At 32.7% G+C, this 6,160-nt stretch overlaps 1 long non-coding RNA gene across 1 annotated transcript; it reads left to right on the top strand.

The window, feature by feature from the left end:
* The first annotated feature begins 522 nt into the window (after window positions 1-522).
* LOC127833991 (uncharacterized) lies at window positions 523-4,483 on the top strand. Its single transcript, XR_008027717.1, has 2 exons — window positions 523-1,734; window positions 1,931-4,483. It is a non-coding gene; the product is annotated as an uncharacterized LOC127833991 (long non-coding RNA).
* The last annotated feature ends 1,677 nt before the right edge of the window (window positions 4,484-6,160 follow it).

Genomic DNA, 6,160 nt, shown 5'->3' with positions numbered 1-6,160 from the left:
AAAATTGCAAATTTTTAATATTCTGCACACTTCGACTTGTTTTTTTTTACAAATTTAGAAGCATTTATGCTTGGGATGTATATAAACCCTGTTATTCAGTGTCAAATTTGGCCAAAAATCACAATACAATCCCAAAAATGGCTAAGCAGCAATGCCCCTTTAACATTATTCCTTATATTTAATTGTATTGTTTAAAAAGATAACTGTGTATATTTAATCATAATGGCTCTGTATATCACACATGATAGGGCACTGCTGGGGCTTGAACCCAGAACTCATCTCACATTGTAAGATGCGTTTTTCAATTAAACTACAATGACTGTATCTTGTGAAGTGGAGCCAACATACACCCACATACCGGTAAGTGAAAAAATCATTCTGTCCATATATTTGTACTGGGCGTTAGTGAAAGTGAAAGTTTTTTTCCAGGTTTTCCCTGATTTCCAGGTTGGCTGGGAACCATGTTTAACTATGATAAAATGTTCTTTAGATGCCATGTGTATTAATGTATAGGTCTTTTTTTCTGAGATATTAATGAAAATGCCTTTGGGTATGTGGCGAATATTTAAAAAATCTGCAACTTGATATATGGTGCTAACACGGTAAAATTGTATGAGCCCAAATTATAATAGATGAATGCCTATTATGCTTCTCTGCTTACACTATGACGACATGTTCATACAATGCCATTTTTATTAATATACATGTATATGCCAAATTTAATGAAAAAGACTTGAAAATGTGTGTCGCAAGATACCAAGTAAGAAAAAAATCAGCATTTTTATGTAGGGTCTTCACACGGTAAAATTATTTGTGCCCAAAATAATAATAGATGAATGCATATTAGGCCTCAATGTTGCTTATACTATGACGACTGGTTCATACGATGCCATTTTTATAAATATCTATGCCAAATTTAATGAAATAGACATGAAAATGTGTATCGCCAGGTACCAAGTAAGAAAAAAATCAGCATTTTTATCTAGGGTCTTCACACGGTTAAATTATTTGTGCACAAATAATAATAGATGAATGCATATTAGGCTTCAATGTTGCTTATACTATGACTACTGGTTCATACGATGCCATTTTTATAAATATCTATGCCAAATTTAATGAAATAGACTTGAAAATGTGTGTCGCCAGGTACCAAATAAGAAAAAAATCAGCATTTTTATGTAGGGTCTTCACACAGTAAAATTATTTGTGCCCAAATAAGAATAGATGAATGCATATTAGGCTTCAATGTTGCTTATACTATGACTAATGGTTCATATGATACCATTTTTATAAATATCTATGCCAAATTTAATGAAATAGACTTGAAAATGTGATTCGCCAGGTACCAAGTAAGAAAAAAATCCGCATTTTTATGTAGGGTCTTCACACGGTAAAATTATTTGTTCCCAAATAATAATAGATGAATGCATATTAGGCTTCAATGTTGCTTATACTATGACGATATGTTCATACAATGCCATTTTTATTAACATATATGCCAAATTTAATGAAATAGAATTGAAAATGTGTGTCGCCAGGTACCAAGTAAGAAAAAAATCAGCATTTTTATGTAGGGTCTTCACACGGTAAAATTATTTGTGCCCAAATAATAATAGATGAATGCATATTAGGCTTCAATGTTGCTTATACTATGACTACTGGTTCATACGATGCCATTTTTATAAATATCTATGCCAAATTTAATGAAATAGACTTGAAAATGTGTGTCGCCAGGTAACAAATAAGAAAAAAATCAGCATTTTTATGTAGGATCTTCACACGGTAAAATTGTTTGTGCCCAAATAATAATAGATGAATGCATATTAGGCTTCAATGTTGCTTATACTATGACTACTGGTTCATACGATGCCATTTATTAAAATATCTATGCCAAATTTAATGAAAAAGACTTGAAAATGTGTGTCGCCAGGTACCAAGTAAGAAAGAAATCAGCATTTTTATGTAGGGTCTTCACACAGTAAAATTATTTGTGCCCAATTAATAATAGATGAATGCATATTAGGCTTCAATGTTGCTTATACTATGACTACTGGTTCATATGATGCCATTTTTATAAATATCTATGCCAAATTTAATGAAATAGACTTGAAAATGTGTGTCGCCAGGTACCAAGTAAGAAAAAAATCAGCATTTTTATGTAGGGTCTTCACACAGTAAAATTATTTGTCCCCAAATAATAATAGATAAATGCATATTAGGTTTCAATGCAGGGTTGGCATATTGACCGGTCAATTGAGTATTGACCGGGCCGGCAGTCAATACCCGGTTAAAACCGGTATATACTGGTCATTACTGGTCTTTACTGGTCGATTAAAAATTGTAGCATTTAAACATTACAAAGGAGCCATTTTATATTAAATCAATAATTATTCTGTAATTGATAAACTTTTCTGAGTTATTTATTTTTTAAAAAATCTTTAAAAAGCTGTAAAAAGTTACTTCTTAATTATTTATGGAAACAGCCTCAAATACATAAGGACTAAGGCAATATCTTTATCTCAGTGTATCACATCTGTTACTAATTAGCCGGATTTTACATAAATTCCAGGTTGATAAACACAACAAGGTAAAGGTACCTTGTAGTCGGTGAGATATAATAATAATACAGTTAGTAAGGCTCATACCCTGGGTACGGTAAATATACTAAAACGTACGCGGGAATTTTTTAACACTAAATCGGTTGTTGTCGGCTATTTTGTCAAAATTAATTATGTTTACATTTATGTCAATTTTCTGTTAAATGGCATTTATATTATCAAAACTCATTGTTAAAATCAATAAGGTGATTTAATTTTAAATCTTAAATTGTTTAAAGTCGCGTCATTGTATGACGTCGTCAAGTATAATATTTTTCGCGACATCGCACGTTCACTTTTTACCGTCATAGATTTTTTAAAAGAAACATTATTTGGTTTGCAAGGTCCGTTAAATGGGGAACACCATATTCTGTCTTTATATTATGTTTTAACAATTAATTAATGCTGTGTAATAAATATTGTATAAGATATTTTGATATTTATTGAAAATGTTTCAAATTGTTATGTCAATTTTCTGTTAAATGGCATTTATATTATCAAAACTCATTGTTAAAATCAATAATGTGATTTAATTTTAAATCTTAAATTGTTTAAAGTCGCGTCATTGTATGACGTCGTCAAGTATAATATTTTCCGCAACATCGCACGTTCACTTTTTACCGTCATAGATTTTTTAAAAGAAACATTATTTGGTTTGCAAGGTCCGTTAAATGGGGAACACCATATTCTGTCTTTATATTATGTTTTAACAATTAATTAATGCTGTGTAATAAATATTGTATAAGATATTTCGATATTTATTGAAAATGTTTCAAATTGTTATTTATGAAACCTTTTATTCTAATGAGTGTATGCTATTATATTATACTTTGAATAGCATATCTGTTGTACTATAATCTTATTACTCATTTTTTATTGTTAATTTCATTTATTGTAGAGAATGGTCAATGTTACATCTAGTTGCCAATGCTTGTCGTCAACGTTAGTCGTCAATGCTTGTAATCATTGTCGTCAATGTTAGTCGTCAATCCTTATCGTCATTATACATGAAGGAAATAAAAGCAGAAACAGAGACGTATTCTTGATTACTTGCTTATTCCTACGGCGTCCTCTCAACACTCATACTAAAAAGCATGTTGATGCTGATTTTTTAAAAGAGAAGTTTGTTTAAGGTAAACAATATTAATTTACGTTAATCGGTAGCATGTTTAACGCAGTGTTCTCCAGAAACATCTGAGAAGCCAGTTATATTTTCAAAGTAGCCGGCGATTAAGCAATAAAACATGTGCATTTGCACCATTTCAATTGATATTTTGGGGAAAAGTAGCCTGCATCTAGATTGAATGTAACCGGTGAAATCGCCGGCTGCCGGTGCTTCCAGAGACCACTGTTAACGACATCGGATTTTTGGCGGATATACAAATCAGATACAATCTAATATTTGCGGGTATGTTTAAGTTTATTTACCATACCCGGGGTACATGTAAGTAAAATTAAGAGTACCCGGGGTACATGTACCGGTAAGTAGTACCCAAGCCGAGTATGATCAATCGAGCCTTAGTAAGTGAGTGATGGTGTATGGGATAAGATGCACTGAGGGTGTATATTTTTCACGAACAAGTCAATTGAAGGTGTTAGAGATGCATTGATCCATAAGATTAAAAAGGGTAATTAACCACGAGCTTATTAAAATTAAAATGATGACATTACATTGTACCAGCTGTTTATTGTTGTATACTGTAAGCTTGCAATATTTTAAATAATGTAAACAACTTACCTTGTATTAAGTTGGCACATTGTTGTCAGGTGTAGAAACTTTTTATACTTATTTCTGTTAAGTTGCACTGGCTGAACCAAAAGAATTATGTAGTCGTTTCTAAATAATCACGAAACAACCTACTAATGCTTATATGCTTGCCAGTTACTGAGTTTGTGCATTTCCATTCATTATCGGCCTTGGCAAACAGCGTAGAATCAGATGAGACACCGTGTGATGTCTGCTATTTCGTTACGCTGAAGATTTCCATATCCGCGGGTGTTTTTATGTCAAATGTTATGGTTTTTCAATAGATCGTATACTTATCTACAAAACAGCGAATTAGCGTTCACTTTACATCATTTCTGATGATCTTATTTTGTAAATAATTTCTGAGCGTTAATTCCTACGTTGCTATGTCGTCAGCCATTTTGAAGGTTGGTTTGTTTACTTTCGGTTTCCACTACAAACGAAATTAATTGATTTGCTGCTTGCGTTTATTTATTGATTAAATAATAAATTATTAAACCGTAATAATGTTATTGTCTGAATATCATTTATATTCAAGATATTATCGGATAAATAGAATACCATTCTAATACCAGTGTGTACTTACATTTATCTCGGAAAGCCTAGCCGTGTAAACCTTTCTTTAACTCGTCGCACTCAATACGTTGAATAACACATAGATTTATGTCATGTTCATTAAAAAACCACAATGTGCACAAAAGACATGCATGTGGACTACCGATTGATATTCAAACACAATTGTTACGCCTTTGTTTATCGATTAAACGCCTAACTGAATTAATAACGCGTAACGTCAGTTTCTTTGTTTCGTAGCAAGATGGAAGCTAGCCTAAGCGCTTTTCATGACGTCACGCGCGCGTGCCCTTTCCCATAAAAAATATTTAAACGCAAAATACTTGAAAACCTGATTTTTCCCAGGTATAACGCCTACGCCAACAGGTAGATCGCATTCTTGTCCATATACATGTCAAATTTCAGCAAACGTGTTCGGCCAGTTTTCAAGGCGCTCAAATCGCGGCTATATGCCTCAACTTAACGAAACTTAGCCCCCTTTATCATTCGTTCGAATGAACGTCATCAATGATGACGTCCAATACATCACTCATTCCATAAAAACTGTGTGTGGAGGGAGGGTGGGGGTTCACATTAGCAATTTACTCATTTGTCAGCACCAGAGCGTTTACACTTAAAATTCGTAAAGTGAAATAAAAATTGTTGTTATGGCATCCTCGGTCCTTATTGAACCATATCCGATTGGTGTCAGGAAACATTAATGTTTAATGTACATTTTGTTACGCATCTATTAACAATTCGCTCGCAGCAGAGGGGTATCGGCTAAGTGAGAAAGCTGTTGATGATACTTGAAGATAAAAGTGACAATTTTATTGGTGACACTTAAAGGTCGAATGGTATACCATTTTAAATTGCTCATACAACCGTGATGGAATGTATAACGCTTGGCGTCACATAAATTAGACTTAAATATCCTCTTTAGAACAGATCGCTGATAATGTATTGCGCTATAAAACGTAAGTTCTAGACTACCTTTAAACGAATATTTGCCGTGATGAGGCACTATTTAAAATAGCTACACAAAGCTGGAAAGTAAAGCAACACATTATGCCACTTCAAATTGAGAATTAATTGTTACATAAAATAACAATAAACCATTGTTTATGCGATTGTGCAATATGCTTCTTTTTTTGAGATTATTGTCTTCGCCGAAAAGCTAGTTTTCATATTTTTTAAGCCTTGAATGTTTACGATTTTCTTGGACTTTTCTTGACAATTATGTTGAACATTTTGGATCCTGATC

The sequence above is a fragment of the Dreissena polymorpha genome, chromosome 6, assembly GCF_020536995.1.
Source record: "Dreissena polymorpha isolate Duluth1 chromosome 6, UMN_Dpol_1.0, whole genome shotgun sequence".
Lineage (NCBI taxonomy): Eukaryota > Metazoa > Mollusca > Bivalvia > Myida > Dreissenidae > Dreissena > Dreissena polymorpha.
Note: the sequence above shows the minus strand (reverse complement) of the source record. Positions and strands in the feature narration are given on the sequence as shown.